This window comes from Maylandia zebra, linkage group LG8 (genome assembly GCF_041146795.1).
Source record: "Maylandia zebra isolate NMK-2024a linkage group LG8, Mzebra_GT3a, whole genome shotgun sequence".
In the NCBI taxonomy this organism is placed as follows: domain Eukaryota; kingdom Metazoa; phylum Chordata; class Actinopteri; order Cichliformes; family Cichlidae; genus Maylandia; species Maylandia zebra.
In genome coordinates, this window is record NC_135174.1 from 17,355,925 (window position 1) to 17,365,969 (window position 10,045).

General features: G+C 37.8%; 1 long non-coding RNA gene across 1 annotated transcript; it reads left to right on the forward strand.

Moving 5' to 3' along the window:
* The first annotated feature begins 7,868 nt into the window (after positions 1-7,868).
* LOC143419967 (uncharacterized) lies at positions 7,869-8,652 on the forward strand. Its single transcript, XR_013099991.1, has 3 exons — positions 7,869-8,019; positions 8,094-8,287; positions 8,378-8,652. It is a non-coding gene; the product is annotated as an uncharacterized LOC143419967 (long non-coding RNA).
* Positions 8,653-10,045: the final 1,393 nt, after the last annotated feature.

Sequence of the window (10,045 nt, forward strand, 5' to 3'; positions counted from 1 at the left end):
TTCATTAGTGGCTTTGCTAATGTTCACGATGAGTCTGACTGCACTGTTTACTGCTTTAGGCGCAGAGGTAATGTCCCGCTCTGAAGATGCTTTTGAACTTGACAGGCTGTCGACAGTCATTCTCTCCCAGGAATATACTGTGCTTCTTACCCCTCTCAAGTATTTGAAGATTCTTAAGAAGTGGAAAAAATGTGAAGATTTCCAGCAGAGGAATCTATTCAAGTCATTGAAATGTTGGTTCCATTTCTGTACGAGTTTCTTTTTGTTTTTGAATAAAGTTTCAATGAGACTTTATTAGACTTATTAGAGTATTATAACACCACATAATGTTTCATATACTATTTCCCAATATTCACTCATACATTACTAATACTGTAAATGCAAATACATTTTAAAATGAATAAATTCAACCTGTAAAAAGCTGTTGTCACAAATGCCACAACTAAAGCATGTGCTCTGGACTTCAGCTTGTATTATGTAATGTAATTATAAATTATTTTATATAAGAAACTAAAAGTGGACAAATGAAACTTTTAAACAACTGTTTATTTATGTTTAGTTTTTGTACGTTTCTTATCAAAGTGAGTCTTGAAAAATAAAAGTGAAAAAATAAATAATAAGCATAGTGGATATACTGATGCTGTCACTTTGGTTGCAGTTCTGTACGTGGGGTAGGTACCAAACTATACGCTCTATAATGATTAACGGTTCAAGCCCTCTGAATGCAACATCCAGTGATGTCCTGTACTTGTAAGCAGGGACCAGAGAATTCCTTTCTGTTATGCAGAAAAGGCCATTAAGCTCACTGGCTGTGATGAACATCCATTGACGTAAGTTAAAGTTCATCTTGTTGCCATTTGGCTTATCCTGGCTGTGGAGGTTTGTCATTAGAATCAGAATCAGAAACTTTATTGTCATTGTCATGAGAACAACGAAATTAAGAATGGTCCCCGATCATTGCATCATCCCTAGCAATATCAAAATATAAATAAAACAATAAAATTCAATAAATAAAATAGATAGAATACTTAAAATACTAATAAGATATAACAGTAAAACATTCACATACATTCCCACACACATGCTTCAGACCGTGCATAGATTAACACAAGAGTGGCATGATGGACATTTTTTTGTAGTATTCAGATGTGTTATTGCAGTTGGATAACAGCTGTGTTTGAGTCATTTTATCTGGTGTATTCCCCTGGGTATCTCCTTGCCCAAGAATATTAGTGGTTCTATGAACCTTTTGCTCAGATGCAGGGTTACATTTGTGTCAGTCATCCTGTCTAAAACATGTCTAGTCTGTTTTCGACTCCGGCCAGTGTGCCTCTTGAGCATGACGATGTGTGTGTAAGGTCAATAGGTAATGGGTGAATTTACACTCTCTGCAACCTTCACACCACTATAAAAATAGCTTATAGGCTTCTTTCACTAACCTTCTTCACTTTGAGAGCATAAACTATGGCAACCTTTATCTCCGTATTGATTATTGCTCTCTGTATAATATTAAAAATCAATGTATTTTCTCTCTGAAAGTGTCTGCATTCAAGGAGCTCTAGGGAGCTACTATTTAACAAGACTGATCAGGACATACAAACACATTCTATAACACACTGAGAAAGACTTCTCAAACCAAAATAGAGGAAATACATTTATAATGTGGTGTCTTTTCCTTTGATAACGTCCTGTGCAGCTTCCTTCCTGCATGTGTGTGGTTTCAGAAAAGGTGAACGCAGTTTTAGAGTGTCCCCAATCCAAACCTGTAAAATAGGATTAGTGCTTAATGGGGTTCGCTAGTTTCTACTAGTGCTTCAGTGAGATGCTTAGTACTATCCCTCTTTGATTAATGCATTTGGCAAGATCCCTACCTGACCTCTGGAAGCAGGCTTTCACGAAGCACAAGAAAAGTTTTCCTCGGGTTATGAAAATAATTAGCTGCCACTTATATTGCAGGGAAATTCAATTTCAGGACTTCCTCTCTTAGCCACAGAAACCCATGCAAGTCCCTGGTTGCAGCGTCTCCTAAGTATGCCCCTCAGTTTATCTCAAAAAATTTGGACTTTTCTTATCTATGTGTCGCAGCATTTTACCCCACGACCTTCAACACTCAGTTAGACAACCTTATGAGCGTTAATCAGGAGAATCCACACTGTGCTGCTTGGCTACATGCATTCCTAATACTTGGAAATCACAGCTCTTGTGGGATCAGTGCACTTCAAATATACTTGAGATTTTGTTCACAGGCAGGTTTTCATTTGAATGTCAAATGGGTTACCTGTCAGAGCAGAACTTAGAAGTGGGGGTGCCCACTGCAGTGGAGTGCAAAGTATCTCGTTGGGCAATCTCCACATCTAAAGAATAGCCGGAGAATTCCTGCTAAATGGGAGGTCCAGGTTTTCTCGGTTTTTAAAAAACTTTTGTGATATACAACAAAAGCGAGTGGGATTAGAGCTTTTAAAATTTTTATTTTATTTTTTAATGAGGTTTTGCTTGTGACATTAAGAACATAACACGCAGGAACTGTTAACGAGTATACAAGTTAAAAAGGCAAATTGAAAGCATGTCATAGCCAAATCCATGCCATTCAAGCTACTGTTAGTCATCCCATAACCCAACAGAGAAAGAAAGCTTTTTTAGTGTGTTGTTGAACTTCTGCATCATGCTCTCAGTTGATAGTCTATCAGTGGCGAGTGTAAAAAGCCCTTACGTATTGGTGACAGGTAAGAGGTGAAGATCAGCAGCAGCACCTGCAAGAGTGCAGAAAAAAAAATATCAAAAGCGCTGTCCATGGTGCTGATTCTTAAAAAAAAAGTGACCAGCAAATAATCAACCAACCATTATCAGTAAATAAGCTATAATAAGACAATGCACAGTCTCAAGTGCTGTTTCTTCTTAATTTGACTTATAATATTATATTTTAATGATGTATGCATGATTAAATAACAACATCAGCGTTATGGTACCACAATAAATACAGTAATATCACTCAAGGCATCAAAGTTCATTATAAATACATCTTAGAAACATGATGTGAAGTAATCTTAACATTGGGGTGTAGCAGGCAGACAATATTACATGTGTAGGAGTAATTAAATCATCTGTCCCCAACTGCAAACACCACATCATCATCTATTCTATATTGTTGAGGCAGCCGAGTCATAAGCCTACAAATGGGATCAGCTGTTCTCAGCTGTTGTTGCCAAACGCAGTGGACCTCCAACATTGCTGCCAGTGGGCACATTGCATCGTTCAGTTCCAAGGCCTCCTCTTTACCCCGAAATGAGAGGGCGGAGAGGTGTAACCCAGCTGGGGACAGTTGCACATGCTCTGTGATTTCAGTTTGAATGTGTCAACAGCGATATGTTTTGCCCATAGTGAAATTCACTTCTGTTTACATTGCAACTCTATGACTTTTGCCAGGGTGGATGGATCTTTATTCCCTTTGAGTATATATGCATTTCCAGCAAAACACTGGCTGAATAGCAAAGGGAATGGAACTCAACTGTGGTTCTTGTCTCATCTGGCACTTTCTGGGTATATGTTCCTATTATCTTATTTCCAATAAGTTCAAAAAAGAAAACAGAATCACAGTACTGCTAATAGGATTTCTCACTGTTTTCTTAGTATCATTAGATATTAGTACAAAGCACAGACCATTGATGTTTCAGTCATTAAAAAACAGCAGGATGTTGTTGTTTTTTTTAAAATACTAAATACTTTTAAAAATCCATACACTTTTGTTATGTTATTAATTCATGCATTGGCTTTGCTGCGCTGTTAAACAGTCAGGGACATAAAGAGCAAATTGATTGCAATGTAGCAAACATTATCCTGTGTTTTTCTTTAAACACAATTTACAGGAATTTTGCTTTTTGCATGCAGTGTTTATGAGAGTGTCCTTCACACATAAATCCTTAAACAGCCAATACTTTGATTCGCTTCCCTTGATTAGCCACCAGTTACTTAGCTGCTAACGCTAAGCCGACCTTCAATGACTTATTGACGAAAGCTCTATCTGCAACTATTTTGTGTCTTACTCAAAGGGTGGCCGTGTCTCTGGGGAGTGTAATCACTGGATGGTAAATCTTTGGAGAGAAGCAACTGCATTTCCTTGAGGTAATATTAGGCTCTCCATTCTGTCCCTTTGTATTGCTGCCTTTATCCTACCCAATGGTTGATTTGAAGAAACAATTTCCAAGACAATAATTTCTTTTGATACCAACGGACTTTAAAATCAACCAATTTCCAGAGTCAGGATTACAAAGGAGCATGTTAAACATGTCTTTTTCCACAGATTTGTTTCCAAGAATGCAACCTCATGTCGTGCGTATGTCAAAGTTTACCATGAAGAAAACAACATTACTGTTGAAAGCACAACAATCAATCCTAAATACCATTAATTCAAGCTGGAGGACAGCACCACACAAATATGTTCGCAGTTCACACTTCCCCTGTGAGAATAATTTGGGAAACACTAGCATTATGTTTTATTCAAACCCTGCTTAATAATACACGAGATATTGCATGATTTGGTTGTGTGATTCAGTGTGTGTGTGTGTGTTTCATGGATTTTCTTAATTGGCTAGAGAATGTAGCCTCGTGACCACTGTGACTGTGATACTGGAGATATAATGAGAAAAACTCATGGACTGAAGTGTAAGGCAGATTGGTGCTCAATGAAACTAGACTGATCCAGTTTTCAAAATCTGCTGTTTGATTCAGGCTGGTTTGAACTGTGGAAATGCTGGACAACATGCCTTCAAAGAGTCCAAGAGCTGAGCTGTCTGCCTCGCCAAATATACATTGTTGAACAGTCATTCAAAGTCTTTCAAGCCAGGAAGTGACTGCGTTCACAGTATGTCAGTATGATTTGTATTTCACAACTGCCATTTGTGGCGAACCACCTACGCTTTAAAGTACCTGTGACCGCTTTCTATTTTCATGATAGTGTATATCTACAATTATTGTACTAAGACATGTCAGTTGGATTGTGAGTAGATTTATAGTTTTATGATCAAACTGTTGAGGACTTATAATATAAAAAGGCACCATGAAGAGAAACAATGATGATGTATTATGGTGATGTTGAATGCTAATGAGTTGTTGAATATGACCAAAATATGAAACATGAAAAACAAAGTGAATTTCTTTCTTTCTTTCTTTCTTTCTTTCTTTCTTTCTTTCTTTCTTTCTTTCTTTCTTTCTTTCTTTCTTTCTTTCTTTCTTTCTTTCTTTCTTGTCACATTGCAATTTATTCTAACTTTTGCTTAACACTACAAAGAGTCTATAGCTATATATGTAACAGCACGACAGTGCTGTGCCTCTAATGACACTTCTAACAGGCTACTATTAGCTGCTACTCACCATATTGACTTAGTGTGTCGTTATTAAAACATTTGCAAATTTGCAACTAAAACAAAGGGCCACAGAGGCTGATGGGAATGCTATTAAGTTTAAAGATATTTGGTTATTGTTAACAAGACTTTGACAAAAGCCGAACAGTCACTCCAAATTAAACTAGGACAGTTGTTTCACGTTGTCACTAAACTGCGTTGCGAAAGAAGCATAATTAGCACTCAAAGCGGCATCTTTTTCATGAATTGCACTTTCATAACCTAACAGGAAAATGATGAAAATATATTTTTTCTCTGACACAAAATCAAATTGGTTTTGAAATGTTAAATGAAAGCTTATTTTCTTACAAGTTTCACACTTTTCATACGAGCAGTATTGTGACGCTAAATGTTGCTACCTTTCAGTGGCTTAAACCATCAAAGATTCTCTGTCTTTGTGCATCGCTAAGAAATGTCTCAGTGATACACTAAGAATATACATCGTTCTAATAATTGCACAGACCTTTATGTAGGGAAGATACATAAAGCTTCTACTGGAGGGCTGCTGGTTTGCTGAATCAAAATGACATTTCACACATACAGTCGCCAACCTGATTCATAGTGAGTTTCAATGGCTGCCCCCGCCCGCCTGCCCACACACACACACACAAATCCCACCCCAGAGTGTGTCACCTGTCCTCCTACATTAGAGTCTGTCATGTTGCCCATAATACCACAGCAATCCACAGTGTGGTTTTAAACAGGAGAGGCATGAATGCGAGGCTTCCTGTTGCTATGTAAATTTACAGAAAGAATTCCACTTACTGGAAACGTCCTGTACAAATATGTCACACAATCAGTGACAAAGTCATAACTGCAGTTATGACTTTTTAATGCCATAATACTGTTCAAGATTAGATAAATTCTTTTTCTGCATCAACTGGAGTTTAGTGTGTGTCTGTTTTTTGTTTTAGTCCATGCAAACGGATCTTTTTTTCTAGACTTGTAACTCAGTCCCAGATGAGAATATGATATAGCAATAAAAACAATATAAACACAAAGACATCTGACTTATAACACTTATGAAAATATAAAAAATAACATCACTATGATGATGAGTATTGCTAAATGATGTCATGATTATTTTCACTTTTTGCTTTAGTTTGTTCAACAGTCCAAAACACATGCTGAGTTTACAAAAACAAGCCTACAAAGGCAGCAAATATTCACAGTTGGCTCTAAAACCAAAGAATGACCAGGATGATTAACTCTTTTTTGAAACAACTGGTGATTAATTAATATTTTCTAGTAATGATTAGTTAATCATTTATCCACAGCTGACAATTATATTTATTATACCCTTATCCCAGCACTAAATCATTTTGTACAACTAAAATGCTAAAACATTCTCTCATGATTCACATACAGCCGGAGGAGCAATGAGATCTTTAAAACTCAACCCACAGTAATCAGCGTATTTCAAACCGTTACAGCCTCGGTGATCATCACCTCGTCAGCTGCGAGGAACGCTGCTGCTTTACATCTACAGCAGAAGACATTATTATTTACAATCATTCTCCTACGTGTCTCCTACACGACATCGGTTTGACGTAAAAGCACACATGCAGAGAGACCAGTAAAATATGAGTCATTCTTTTTCCACACTTGCAGTCTCAGATCGGCCATATTAAACACCGCTCACTGATGGAAGGATGAAACATTAAACAGAGTATTATTGATTAAAACCATGAGTATAATTTAATATGCAAGTGTGACTTTTTTCTTTTACCTTCTTGGTGCACAACTGAAAGAAAGACTGACTGACTGAATGTTGAGTTTGAGTTTGCTTTTTTTGTCAACAGCTTCTCTTGGCAGTATCTGAAGTGTACCTCAGTGTGCAAACCTGTGCTGTGTGAAAAAAACCTTGCAGAAGAGTTTCTGAAAAGCAGATTCACTGTAGAGAGGATTAGGATATATACATTCACTAACAGCTTTATTAGGTTAATCATGCCAGTACTGGGTTAGGCCTTCAAAGCTGCTTTAATTTTGGTGGCATAGACTCAACAAGTTGCTGGCAACAGTCCTCTGAGATTTCGGTCCATATTGACACGATAGCATCACACAGCTGCTGCTGATTTGTTGGCTGTACATCCATAGTGTGAATCTCCCATCCACCACATCCCAAAGGAGCTCCATTGGATTGAGATCTTGTGATTGTTGAGGCCATTTGAGTACAGGGAACTCATTGACATGTTCAAGAAATTGGTTTGACACCATTTCACCAATAGCAGCAGTCAGAACTGTTGATATCATGCAGGGCGGATCTACAGTTGTTGTTTACACCACATTTTCACCCTATCACCCAAAGGTTGCTTCAGAAATCGAGAATCATCAAACCAGGCGTCAATTTGAAGTCTTCCGTTCTGACAAGCGGTTCATTGAGTTCCTGTTGACTTCTTATGATCTCAAAGCAGCCTGACCATCTTCTTCTGACCTCTGATTGTCATGGTCTGTGGGAGTGTCCAGGGTTTTTCCACCTGTAGGCTGCCGGTCTCCACTCCACCCATTTGGGGTGGAGCTTCCTACTTCTCACCTGGGCCTCATCTACAAGCATTCAGCAGGAGGAATTCTTAAACCAGAGCAACCGGCCACTCCTTGCCTGTTTATTATGTGCCTTCTGGTGGTAACTAAGCAGCTCTCTTCTGAAATTGTGTTATCTGACTTTTCCTCGTGTAACCTTGTCCTTCCTGTGTACAGAGGGTGTCGATTCCCGCAAATTGGACTCACCTGGAGTGAACTTTCATTCCTCTGCTCTGGAAATATCTGACTGCTTTTCCTGCCTGCTTGTCTGCCCTCCAGCCTGCCACTGCACACCAGATACTCTGGCTGCTGAACAGCCTCTGGATACTCCTACAGACTTCCCCTCCTCAGTGCTTTCTGAACCCGGACCTGTAAGTTAGGAGTGCAAACTCACCAGTAAACTCTCCTCTGTGATCTGCTCATTACCTCAAAACAATAACCACTTCTCCATCCTCTTGCAGAACCTTCCTCGTTCCTCGCTGCAACCCCCTGTGATTCTGTCCCTGGGATCCCCTTTCCAATACCAGTTGCCATTTTGTCCCCGCAACTATACCTAGCCCAGGTCCCCTCTCCCTTATAACTTTTGTGTTTTAATAAAAACTCTTTTCCAGTCTGTAGTGTGTCTGCAAACTGCTTGGTTTATGACACTGATATCATTGAGGCATTTTTAAACATTTTGTTTGGACTTCTTGTTTTTAATTCAGTTAGTTTCCAGAGTAGGTTTGCTCATCTTACTTCAGTTCTTATTGCTGTAGTTTCAGTTTAGTTTTTTAATATTAATGTACGGAGGGCATATGAGGAGGCAGGATTTAGGATCAATGGTATTTCAATAGAAACAGAACTTTCTGAAAGCAGTTGATTTACAGTCTTGAGGACATCAAAATTCTCAATGAACGTGTTATTTCACTATCAGGGGCCACATTGTCAATTACATTTGACAACATGTTATGTAAGAGAGTGGCAGATGGAATAAGCATGGATCTGAGGCTGCAGTTGGGAAACTCTGTGAGGACTGGTGGTGGCTCCCAGGCTGATCAGACACCCATATACTAATGAGGGGTGTCAGAACTTAGGAAGGGAAAGAGAAGATGGACAAAAATGAAGACAAACCACCTGTACTCCTGGAATGCTAATATAGTGTAAAAGGTCAGAATCTGAAATTCAGGTAAATTATTTCCAATAAAGTTTCAGCAGGAAAGCTGTGAGAACAAATTTAATCTAATAGTTACCAAAAATAAAGTGATTTTCTGTATAGTTATTGGAGTTAGTTTCACAAAAACACAAAAAATTCTAGTATCATTTGAGTTATCTAAAATACTTCTTCCAAAGCTAATTAAAAGTTTTACTTTTACTACTAGTTTTAATTAACTATAGTTACAATGTTGGGAAAATCTCAGTAGACCAGCAGTTTCTGAGATACTCAAAATACTCTATGCAAGTCACTTTCATCATCATCATCATCATCATCATAATAATAATAATTACAGGGTTAAAAACTGTTAAAAAGAGTTAAAAACAATAAGAATATATTGTTTATATATTGATATTCCTATCAAGCAAAAAAAATACAATATTTATAATTCAAGTTGGAAGTTTATGTATGGACTTAAGAGAAAAAAAAAAAGAGAATTAGAGTAACCAAGGTGTGAACAAGCTTTGACAGCACTGTTGGCTGAGACAGTAAGATGGAGCGAATTAATGTTAAAGAGAGAACTAATAATGTTAATGCCAGAATTTATTTATTTATTTTACCAGAATTTGATTTCCTGGAGGCAAACACAGAGGATAGTGGTAGCAGGTTTAGTAGACAGATAGAGCTGGGTGTCATCAGCATAGCAATGGAAAATTACATTTCCTTCTAAGTGTGTTTAGTTGATTCCATGCGACTGGCTGATTAGATATTTGCATTAATGAACAGTTCAACCCATGTGTCTAACAAAGTGGCTGGTATGTGTAGATTGTAATATAAAGAATATTATGATTATTTTGTGGTAAAACAACAACCGTCTATAAAACTTGAGTCAAACCAGAGCAACAGCAATAGTATTTAAGAAGTTCAATAAGGGGAGGTCAACATTATTTAAAGTACAGCAAGTCAGTGTGTAATCCTACAGACAGAACAAGTGCTA